We start from the raw sequence: 12,957 nt of genomic DNA on the forward strand, positions 1-12,957 counted from the left end.
TCACCCGGACCAGACAATATCCCAAACGATTTCTTGAAACGATACGCAGAATGGTGCAGCAGATACTTGGGTCTGATATTTCGTAAATCTCTCTCGTCATCAACTTTACCCGACGACTGGAAGAAGGCAAAGATTATACCAATACACAAAACAGGAGACACCACATTACCATCGAATTATAGACCAATATCTCTCACCAGCACGGCTTGCAAGTTGCTCGAGCAAGTCATCCTTAAACACCTAACAAACTTCCTTGATACTCACAATCTGTTATCATCAAACCAACATGGATTCCGGCATGGGCTATCAACCGTCACACAGCTTACAGAGGTTGTGCATGACCTAGCATTCGCCATCAATAACTGTAGCCAGACTGACATTATATTATTGGACTTTTCTAAAGCATTCGATCGCGTCTGTCATAACAAATTAATAGCAAAGTTACGGGGTGCCATCGGGGATGGGGAAATTTTAGATTGGATTTCAGATTACTTATCAAACCGGACACAGTTCGTACTGTTTCAGAACATGGAATCTGCGACAGTACCCGTCATATCAGGTGTACCTCAAGGATCCGTGTTGGGGCCACTGTTATTTTTAATTTTCATCAACGACATAACCAACAATATCGATTCTAACATCAAACTCTTCGCCGATGACTGCATTATCTATAAAACAATTAACAGCTACGTAGACCACATTTCACTCAGCGATTCATTGAACAAAATAACCGAATGGTGCAAAACATGGCAAATGACGGTAAACACGACTAAATCTGTTTGCATGACGGTAACAAGAAAAAGGCAGCCATATGATTTTCCGTACTTTGTTAATGGCAGAATACTGACGAAAGTTCACCAGCATAAGTACTTAGGTATCACACTAACTTCTGACCTCAGATGGGACGCGCACATTGCTAGCATAACCTCGAAAGCATTACGCAAACTATTTTTTCTTCGAAGATGTCTGCGCCTTGCACCCACATCGACAAAGCTTCTAGCATATACTACTTTCGTTCGACCAGTTTTAGAATACGCTAACACAGTTTGGTTCCCCCATTCAGTGACTAATGTAACAAAACTAGAAAAAGTACAGCGTAAAGCATTGCGGTTTATACACAACAAATATAAGCGCACAGATTCACCAACTAACCTCGCGGCTATTTCGGGTTTAGCGACGCTATCATCAAGAGCGCAACAAGCACGACTAAAATTTTTATTTCACCTGATGCACAACTACTACAAGATAGACGTATCAAAATACATATCTTTCTCGCAATCACGCCCGTCGAGGCATAAACACGCACGCGCGATAACAGAATACTCATGCCATAACGACACGTTCATGTATTCGTACTTTCCCCTCGTGATCAGAGAATGGAATCGCCTTGATCCCTCAATCATAACTGCAACCAGATTATCTCAGTTCACGTCACGGATAGAATCCTTATCAATTACCGAATAAAGCAGTTTCACTGACATACTCAACCGTCTTTCATCACTTCATTAGATTGTTAATTAATCGTGAAGAAAGTCTCTCTTATTTTTTCCGCTGCTGTGTTCCCATGTGCTCTAATTGAATTCCTTATGGCAATGCTCCACCCGACTCCTAGACATGTATTTTTCTTTTTCCTTGCTAATGTTTACCTTTTCTTTTATTTTGCTTGTTCCTTACTGTTCACCTGTGTTTGATTTGTATTCACTTTTTTTTAATTCCAGAGTGCACTGCTCAAATTTGTATCATGTTTGTCATTTTTGTTCGCCCACCTGCTATGGTCCCTGCTGGGACTGGCAGTATTGTAAATAAATAAATAAAATAAAGAACGGCAGAGTAATGCTGCTGGTGTTACCCACTCTGTTGGCACACAGGATGCGTTTAGTGCATCAATGCGATATTGTGGCAATAGCTTGCAGGCGTGTAAATGATAGAATGACAATTTTTAACGTGCATCCAATTTGATGAGATTTGCAGAAGCATATAGTAATTTTGATGCGCCTACATATGAATAGGGCTTCCATTCATGCAACTTTTCTTTTACACTCTTCGCTGCTTTTTTCGTGTCTGTGTGTGTTCATGCGTGCGTGCGGGCGCACACGCGCACACACACGCTTAACCTCTGGTGTATACATAACCGCTAGACTACTGGAAGGCACAGGATTTGATGCTTTGTAAGTGTAGGTGGCAGATCCACAGCTGCACGATGATGCGTTTCCATCGGGCAGCCGGAATAAATCTAGCCGTCGCCCCCAAATGCTGGCGGAACAATAGCGACCTGATAGGATCGCATTTTTTATGCAGTACTCAGGCTTTCAATGTAAGACTTCGCCCAGGTATGTCTCTATGTCTAGTGTCTGCTTGACCTGAAATAAAATCAACTAAAAGAAAATATTTATGGCCGCGAATGGGTTTTGAATTTCGACGGCGCGATCAGATCAGTTTTGCTGTCCACTGCATTAGACCTCCACGTCATCGCCTTTGGTTCTATGTTCATTAACTATGCACAAACAGTGAGGAAAACAGCAGCAATCAAGCATGACACATAATACTACACACCTAAGCAATCTAGCACTCACTCTTACATCATCGCCGCAGCGTAACATCCCGTGCCCTAAACTACCAGCCTGTGGCGCTGCGCTTTTATCTTCTGCATCAACTTCCAGCCGTCCACAATGGATCCAAACACAGTCACCGCAGTAAAAACCCAAGTGTTAAAGCACATCATTCGCATTTAGCGTAACCGTGCCAAGCCTCCAAAATATGGTTTTGTGCCACTCATTGTCTGTGCCTTGTACTGGGCTCTTCAGAAAGCTGGTGGGAGACCTGCGAAATGAGGGCGTCAAAGAATGGAACCGATTCTCTCCAAAAGCTGCGATGCGATTTTTCGGAAGTACTTTCCGCTTAAAGACTAATGCTTCACTAGGAGTTACAGATTAGAGACTGCATGTTTATTCTTTTTTTTCATAACGAGATCTTGGCGGCAAGGATGATATGTTTGCCGTGCTAGTAGCCTGTTTCACGAGGCACCGGGTACAGGAACACCGCCGCTGTGACGATGGAGGAAGGAACGTTGGCCGTAGACGGGGAATAGGGGAAACAAGCCAAAACTGTTTTCACATATTTACAACATTATTTACAAGCAAAGACAAAGTGAGTAAACGCTGAAAACAGTCTCAGGCAATTACTGCTCGATGAACATGTCTTGGCGCTTTAAATAACCTCTCCCGTTGTCTTGCCGCCTTTTTCGTCCAGTCGTAGAGACTTCGTCTTCGGCGCCGACTTTGAGTGGAGCCAACGATGCTGATGGGCTGGCTTTGCCATCTGGTCGAAATAGGGTACTCATTGACGCCGATCTCCTCTCCAGCGTCTTCCTCGGCTGAGTCACTTGGACAAAATTTCCCGAAGGTGTTCTTTCCTCAGGTCACCTCCTCATCCACAACTGGATGAGCAGTTAACCAAACGCAGCCGTCAGCGCATGACCCTTCTGGAAGCCGGCCAGGGGGTTCCACGCCTTTGTTCAATAAGACGCCCGAAGGCGAAAACTTGCAGCGGCGCCATCCGCGCCGTCCACAAAAGGGCGAAACGCGGATGATTGACAGCCGTCACCTCCGTGCGTGGCGGCAGGCTTTGAGTGAGGTCTCCATGGCGGTGGTACATACATGGTCGCAGGGTTATTAGGGCGGTTGTACGATCGTGTTTTGGGCGGATCCGCCCGGCAGGCGGATGGCGGATAGCCCGTCCAGACTATAGGCATGCGCCGGTCCGGCGGGCGGAGGGAAAGTTGGTCAACTTTAACTTTTGGGCGGATGAGCGGATCCGCCCGGCGACAGGATTGCAGCGATTCGCTGCTTTTTACGTGACGCCTTAGACCAGCCGTGCCTCCGCTTCTGCCGGGGTAAGATGGCCGTCTGTCGACTGAACTGGTGAGCGAGGCATAGGTGGTGGCGCCTATGCCGCGAAGCATATTAAAATGGCCACATGTTGATATTACTAGTGTTCAGAGCGACTGCAAACTTCTCCGCGTGAAGCAGCGGCGAGCGGCAGTTTCCCGAGTTGAATTCTGTAATCATCGACGCTGATGGGGTTGACAGAGCGCCTCTTCAAGCCGACGCAATATCTACACGTTGGCGGTGGCACGAAGTGTTTATATGGAACTGTTTGTGGTTGTTACTAGCGTTCCTAATTCCTGCGGCAAACATCACGCAGAGCGGCGAGTAACAGCTGCTCACGATGAACTTCTTATGGATACATGAGCTCTCTAGCACAGTGACTTGCGTCAGCGTAGTGAAAGTGATTGCAATCGGAGCGAGTGCTTTTACGTCGAGGCAGCGAAATGTGCACCTGCGAAAGCTCACTACGCACGCCGCGCTTTCCGAAAGGTGAAACCGACAGGGGGTTGTGCAGCTAGTCGCATTCGTTGCGATGGTTGCAGTGATCGCGACCAAAGCGTGCACATGACGTTGTTTCTGCTACGCATTTATTAACATTTTGATCTCGATTCGTGCTGGCACTCCGCTTGAGAATTGTCGTGTGTGCGACGTGACGCGAGCTCGGCTGCGCGGGCGTCGGACTGTTTACTGCGTCGGCAACAGCGATGTCGCTATCCTTCTGCGCCTTGGTGCTCCATTCAATAACCTTTGTGATGATGGGTGCTCGGGTTACGACTCGCCGGAGGAACTGTGTAACCTGCGTGAATACATCGGTGCAGTGCAAATGTATCTACAGGAGCGTCATTTCTCTTTTATTTCCTTCCTGCTGTGCGCAAATTTGCCTGCAATACATTTCTGCGCGATGAATGGGTGACTGAAAACTTCCTCCTCCCGTTTGAGCTTAGGTTGTTACAACTTGATATTACACGATTACAAACAGGAATCATTGCGGCATTTAAATCACCGCTGGTTGACAGCGTATAATTCTCTAATATGTGCCAACTCATAAGTCTGTTTTTCATGAGCATTTCAATTGATGTAGCGGAGAAATAAAGTGTGGCAGCAGCTTATGCGATCAAAAATGTCCACAAGGCAAGTTTGGCATAAAGAGCCTTAACGAAAAACGAAAAAATATTGAGAAAAACTTTGCTCTTTGCTTTTTTCCTTTTTGTTTAGCAGTTCATAAGTCAATATTGACAACTGCTTGGATATATTAAGTTGAAGTGGGATATTGGTTTCCACTCGAGTTAGAAAAGTGCAGTGCTCTTGAAGCGCCTCATGAGCAATGACAGTGTTTGTTGTTGATTTTGCTCACGGTCCTTCTCGATCGGGAGATCAGCGGTACGAACCTGGATGTGTTCCCAATGTAACTGTTGCAGAGTTGTTCGCGAAATGTGCTTTATTGGCGTTAAGCGGTAATTCAGCAGCCCATCCTGAGTCATCCACTGCAGTTTGTTTCACAAGACATTCTTGAAGCCTTGAGATGTCGTCAATGCACTTGCATATGTCTGTCTGCTACCTTCGTTTGCCACAGACATGATTACTTGCAGGCTAAAAATTAAGCCCTGCGGAGCTGGTAAAGCTAAGCTAGGAACAAAGACGGCGGTAACAACACCACTGCACAGGGTAGCAATTCTTATATGTCGTCGTTCCTTAGCACAGTTTCGACATGCCAACTTGCCACCGGTTCACCCCACACTATGCTATGATCAAGTTCGGGGAAATTTACAGAAAGCAACAACGGGAGAAGAAGCAGTCTCTGTAGGCATATCTAGTACACGCTGTGCAGATAGCTTCCTGTCTTTTCATAGCTTGGCCCCTCCTTGTTTCGTAACTTTGATTACCCAGCCCCTATGGCCTTATTTGTGGCATTGGCATGTGCTGCAAATCACCAAACACATTTCATACTCTTGCCCCTGCTAGATTTCTCGAAGTAACAGCGCAAAAACATAAACAGGACACATAGAATAAGAATACACCACGAGCGCTGACTTACAACAAGTTTATTTCGAGGTAAACATTGTCTGATATACTGCCTATACTCAGCACGTGACACAGATACCTGAATTCTGCCGCCCGTGTCATCACTTCCCCCGAGAGTCATCGCGCGTTCAGCAGCTCCAGTTCTTTTGTTGTCAAAAGTACAGATGGCTTACTGATACAGTCGTCTCCAAGCTTCATTATATCGGCTGCCTCAATTATCTCGCGAACGAGCTGATCGGTGTGCTTTTCTATCACATTCCACTGTGCATACTCAGCCGAGCAGGTTTTTGATGGGCAATCCCTTACATGAATTCCAATATGCCTGCGTGCTTGTTCGACGTTAATTTTGTTCTTTCAGCCTTTCGTTGGTCCATCTGCCTGTCTGGTCTATGTACTTCTTCCCACATTTTACTGTAAGGGAATAAACAACGCCTACCGCGCATTCCACGAAGCAGGTCTAGTGGTTTGTTGTGCACCCGCGCAGTTTTCCCGGCTCTTCGGCGTTCACGCGCCGGCAAATGTTTTTTAATTTTCTCGGGGCAGTGAGCACAACACTAACACCAGCTCTTCGGACAATCTTTTTGAGACGATGGTAGATGATGTGGATTTAAGGAAGGGCCACAATTTTCCGTTTGTCTTTAGGTCTCCTACAGGTATCACGCAGTTTATGCTTCTTGCTTAATCGTTCCGCAACGGAAACAAGTAGGGGTGAGGGGTACCCTGCTGCCAAAAGACTAATCTGATGCGCTTCAAGCTCCAGGTCCATAAGTTTACTAACGCGAGCGCACCGCTTTACCTCAAGCTGCTTCCGTTGCTCTCCGTCTTCGCGCTCACGGCGTGCCTTGATCTCATCCCAGGCATCGTTGGCTTCCTAGGCCGTTACTTCCTCTGCCCGAATGATGTCAAGAATCGTATGCTTTCACTTTTAGGGGCCCAAATCAATGCCCAATTGTTCGCAAATTTCGATGAGTTCCTTCACTTTAAGGTTCTCCATCGCACACAATAGCCTCTTGCAGCTTGCCCTTTTATTTGAATTCTATTACCATTCACTACTATAGCACTACTAGTATGAAACGCGCAAGCAATTCTTTACAACAAAGTCTTCTTAGCTCCTTCTGCACTAGCTTTCATTTCAAAGCACTCCTACTTGGCTAGAAACAGCAAACCTCTCTCCAGTGCTACACACAGCCCTACTCTAGACTGCAATCACGTGTGCTAGAGCAGTCTGGCGAATTGAGGGGAAAACATCAGGCATTCACCGCGTCGAGGTAACTGACGCCGGTCGACCCCGCAGCTGCCACCCACTGTTGGGATTTGGACACCCCACCGCTGCCACCACTGCTGGGATTCTGGGCCATCTCAGGCTGCTGCCTCTGTTGAGCAGAGCTGGGTGAAGAACGGTTGATGCGACGGTGAGCGAACGGAAGTTTATATACAGTATTTACAAAGCTTTTTGCATCATATATACAAGGGCCGAGAGCACAACGAGCTAGGACGCGGCCCTGCGGAAAGCGTCTCTCTGGCACGATGGCGCGTCTGCTGCCCGTCTACTGTTGAATCTCAGTGCGGCTCTATTCTTATGGCCGCCGGTGACAGTAGCGTTCATCTGCACCAGACGTTCCTCTGCTCTAATAAGGTCCCGCCACAGACCACCGTTCGGATTGGCTCGAGCCGATGCTAGTGAGGAGGAGGAGGAAGGGTCTGCGCCGGCGAGCCAGGATGACTCTTTGCAAGCTGTGCCATGGCGGCGAGTTCGGGAGCTTGCTTTGAGCGACGGCGGGCGCATGGCTCTGTGTCACAAAATTCGGCGCATTTTAGAAACAAACAAAGAAAAACCGCCGCGCGCACGGCGTCTCGCCGGCGCGAGCCCAACGGGAGAGAGGGAAAGTTCCGCCGAGCGCGTGCCTCTCTCTCCACCGCCACAGCGTGTGCCGAGGGGATGAGTCATCCACGCCGATTATTCTCGAACATGCGAGTCGGTTCTACGGCTGACGGGGGGAAAGGGCGTAGCCTTGCGTGCACTAAGACACGTCCCCCTCGCCAGTCGGCGTCGGCGCCGCTCAAGAACACGCTCGAAACTTCGAGATGCGACCCCCGACCTCTGACCAATGGGGACGCGCGGCCGGTGAGAAGACGAAAGGGAGACAGCACTGCCAATGCTGCGTGTATGTGCGCGCCTAGTCGGGCGCGAACAACAAACAGACGGGAGAGCGAGCCTATAAAGAAGGACGTTGACCGCTATCAGTCAGTCCGGACCGCCGTTTAAGCTTCGGAGAAGCGCGCCCGTTCGACTCCCGGGAAAACACCACTCGGCCAGCATCGGACCAACGAGGCAACGGTCGCCAGTCTGCGGGACGGCATCGTCATGGAACTCTGGTCGTCGGACTGCCGCAGTGCCCGGTGAACAAATTGTGTTTTGTTTGTTTACCTCTCTCTCTTGTGTTAGCGCACTTTAGGTGCAATATTGCCTTTGTAAGTGAATTCTCTCTCGAGTTTAACTTTGCCCGAGTTGCATTGTTTGTTAATCACTTTGTATGTGTTTGTACTAGTGATTGTGTAATCCTCTGTATCGTCTCATCGCTGTATAAACCTTGTTTTGTTTTGTGAACCTTTGGCTCCGACCCATTCTTTGGCTTGCGACCAGCGAAAGCTGGGCACCGAACGCCCAAAAACCTCTTGTCACTTGGTAGCTGGTCTCCGCTGAGTTTGCCACGCTGAGTCGAGGGCATCTCCTTCGAGTCTGAGACCGCTACCCCCACACGCTCTAAGGGTGTCTGGGAGCTTCCCACGTAAAAGTGCGCGAAGTCTGGGTGACACTCTGTTTCCCAGGCAGGCCAGCGGAAGGAGGGTTCAGGCACAACAGCCTGTAGTGCAGCCTGGCCTGATCTGGAATACGCAGTAAGAATCGCGTCGTCTTATTGAAATCGTCGAGGCAGCCTAACTTTCAGATCAGGCAGCATTCTATTATATTTTGGCAGAAATCACAGGCCGTTGTGAGAACGTATCGTCGAACGAGGAGGAGTACTCGATTGCGATGTGACGCGTTTTTCAGTCTCTTGGGTAGAAAAGGTCCAAACACGTATCGTTACCGACGACATCGCTTTAGATGATCACACTCGACGTCGATGTTACAATGTTTTGTTGCGAAGTGGATCACGGCCGTCAAAGTCGGCTTAATCGAGATCCGGGCCATTGCAGCGACCCCGATTTTACCTTCGATGAAAATTCCGATTCAAAAGAAGCGTTGACGCAACGGATATGTCCCGAATACTACGCAATTAATGCGGTTAATTTCTACCGCAAGATATGTGCGTGTGTCGCCTGTACGGCCTGTACCGCCGCACGCGATTAGACGGGCGGCACTGCCGGGAGCGCCAATCGGAACGCTCGAACCGTCCATCTCGTCTGCCAGCAGCAAAGGGATCGTACAACACCTTTCCGTCCCACACCCGGGCGGAGACTGAAAGCGGGCGGTCCGCTCGCTGGCGGATGCGCCCAAAAAACGATCGTACAACGCCCTTATCAAGTCGGGAAAACGGGGTGGCATGACACCTCAGTGGCAGAAAGGAGCCGTCTAGACTCAAAATTTCGTTCCGTCGTGTCGGCGCCACTGTTATTTTCAGGCTGTCACGGGGGAGCGCGTACTCGGAGAAATAACACTCTAGCACAACCCCGCACTGCCTCTGGGAATGGCTGAAGTGAAGACGGCTGCGGCGGAAACACACAAAGCGGGGGGGGGGGGGGGGGGGGGATAGAGCCACAGCAAGGATGCCATCTTGTATGAGACGTTGCAGGGCAGGTTTGGCAGACGCGCCAACTTTGTCGTTCTTCTGAGTGGGAAGTAAGTAAAAAACAGTGCGCAGAAGAAGCAACCTCGAGGTGTCGGCGAAACTTTGGCCAGCATTCTCGGAAAGGAAGGAGTGCAAACTGGGTACAAGCCGGACACCATTATCAGCCCCCTCCTCCATCGTCCCGAAGACCCATCATCCTGCACAAAAGGCGCCAGGCGTGGTATGCAAAACTCCTGCTTCGAGCGCTTGGCATCTGGGTTGGGATAGAAATAATATGACGGTAAGGGTGAAGTATCACAAACCTAATGTCGGACATATGAACATAGAGCGAAGCGCAGTGGTTAAACTTTCTAGGCATGTTACCACAGTAGTGACTTCGACAGAACCATTGTGCTGGAAACAAAACCAAACTATGCAAAAGCCTTCTACTTGGTTCATTACACGGGAGAATGTTAATTGCTTTCTGTTAACCACTCCCTTTTCTTATATCCCTTGTTTATGTTCCGTGACCCTGCGGTCGACATTATATGGACTCAAGAAAGCCTCTGCAACACGCCTGCAGTCGCACCTTGAAAAAGTAGTCGTAATTGTTTACAGAGAAAAAAAGAAAAGAAGGAAGCACCAGAGTAGCACCCGGTGCAATTAATTTTACAGAGAGAGAGAGAGTTGTGAGGAAAATTAAGGAGGAGAGCGACCGACAGAAAAGACGGGGAAGCTTTCTACACCACTACCAAAATACAAGAAGGACCAAGTACGGGATGCACGCGAGCTATTGCCAGGGCACTGCTGTACACATTTACAACAATTGTAAATTCGCTGCGTATTCAAGTCCGCCTGTACGCCGCATCACATTGCGAGCGGCATATTGCGAAAGTGGCCGGGATGGAGCGCCCAGCTGCCACCTTAAAGGGTGCTGAATGGTTTCCAATAAATACTAAGAGATGCACTTCACAATATTCCACTCTCTGAATTCCAGTTTGTCACCAAATTTAGGCAAAAGAAAGCGCAAAACTATTTTTTGGGGTGAAAAGTGCAGCAGCTTCGGGCGAGCTCGCACGGCTCGTTAGCGCCTATGATTGGTTAGGCTTCTCGTGACGTCAACAATTGAGTTTGCTCGGTCGGCCGCTGCACTTGAGGCATGGCTCACCGCGGTTCGAGGCTGTTGGTTTGCTTCTTATATCACGATGAAACACAACGAAGGTTACGTGGAGGACCTCGGCGTCATCCCCTACACGTTGGAACCGATTGCAAAGAGTCAACCTCTCCAAAAAAATAAACGATGCTGGTGCAAGCGATGCTTTTGACTCGAACGAAAGCGAAGTGTCAGCATGTCCGGGTATTGGAAATGTCCCTTGGTAAGTGAACCTTTTTTCCGAACTGCATTCAGAGATACAATGAATGAATGTTGAGGCGAGAAAATGTACTGTAGCACTGCTCCACGTAATTTTCTTAATACAAAGTAAGTGGGATGCGATCGTCGGCATCTTCATCTTGCCGCTTGTCGGCGCTGCCGAAAATATCCTTGTAATTCACCCAGACCTTTCGCATGAGCAAGAAGTTATCAGGCTCTTTTTGGACGCAAATTGTATGCTTGGAACGCTTCATGCCAGCCGCATGCTGGCTTGGTTCTCAACACATGTGTAAAACTGTAGTTTACGGAGCTTTGCGACAGATTTCGTCGAGGTGACAAACGTGCGCCTTCCGTTCCACTTGCCATGGTGGGAGCTAGCCGTAACGTAAAATCCTCGTTCAGGCGAGTTGGTTCATGCTGCAATATCTTGTAAAAACATTTTAGCTGTTTCCGGTTGCCTTTATCGTGCTGTTCTCAGATCTTGCAGCAAGTGATTTTTTTCACTAACTCTGCACCTCACCACAAACATAAAAGTGCACAAACACAGGAAGACGCGGCAGCTCGAAGCAGCTTATGATTGCACGCAGGCAGAAACAAGCACGGTGGCGAAGGCTGCGAAGCGACGGATCACCAGTGTTTACGTCACCGCTCCGCGGTTTCCGGTTACGGCTTGCATCGTCAGGGTGATGAGCAGCGCTCGGCGGACGGCGAGGGCGGAGCTACCGCGCAATTTTGAAAGGCGATTACGTCGCTATGAAGTTATGAATCTGTAAGAAAAAATTCCCCTACATGATTTATATTGCTACGCCGCGTTGGCTGACTGAGGACTTGGAGGAAGAAGAGGGAGGAGCGCGCAGACTGATCTGGGCTCTGAGCCGTTTCCGGCCAGCTGTGTTCCGTCCAGCCTTCACCTGTATAAAACCCATTTCATCCGCTACATTTGGTGCTAGGTGCTCGGTAAACACGTCCTGGACTCACCAGTACCCCGTCGCGGCCGCCGCGTAGCAGGTTTGCCACCTTTATCACTTGAGGATTTCATTGCAATGGCTAACACGCAAGCGACGCAGACCCAGGAACTGCGAGCTGAAGAGCAGACGACCTTGACCCATCAGCGAGATTCGCGCACATTCCACGGCGAGACCGAAGAGGACATAGAGGAATGGCTCCGATATTAAGAAAGGTGCAGCAAGTACAACTGTTTAAACGCTACCGCCCGCCTGTACAACCGTGTTTTCTTCCTTGCTGGCACGGCTCTGACTTGGTTCGGCAACCACGAAGAAAATCTTACGACCTGGAGCCGGTTTGTCGAAGAAATCACGAAGGCCTTCGGAAATACTATTGCGAGGAAGGAACACGCTGAGCATCAACTTTCCCAAAGAGCTCAACTACCCGGTGAAACATGCGCGAAATACATCGAGGAAGTATTGAAACTTTGTCGCATAGTCAAGCGGCAAATGCTAGAAGAAGACAAGGTAGGACACCGTCTCAAAGGGATTGGTGAGGACGTGTACAACTTCCTCATTTCCCGAAACACCCTTGCTACGGTTGCGGATGTCATAAAGTAATGCCTTGCATTTGAGGCGCTCAAAGCACGCCGGATAGTACCAAAATTCGGCCGCCTTTCCAATGTGACAACCGTCGCCAGCATCGAATTCCCCGAGCCAGAAGACATCACTTCTATAGTCAGGATGATTATACGTGAGGAGTTGGGTGCTCAGCGGCAACATACAAATTTTGATGAACTTTACCAACAGGCTTCGAGACACATGCCAAAATTGGAGCAGCTACGCCATGGACTGCACCAAATAACAACGACCCGTTTAACAACTCCGGTATTGAGCAGAGCCAACAACAACCGACGTCGCACCCGTACTTACAGCAGCTTCCATCCCGTCTTGATGAAGTA

This window comes from Amblyomma mixtum, chromosome 6 (genome assembly GCF_055824585.1).
Source record: "Amblyomma mixtum isolate Tamu chromosome 6, ASM5582458v1, whole genome shotgun sequence".
NCBI classification, from domain to species: domain Eukaryota; kingdom Metazoa; phylum Arthropoda; class Arachnida; order Ixodida; family Ixodidae; genus Amblyomma; species Amblyomma mixtum.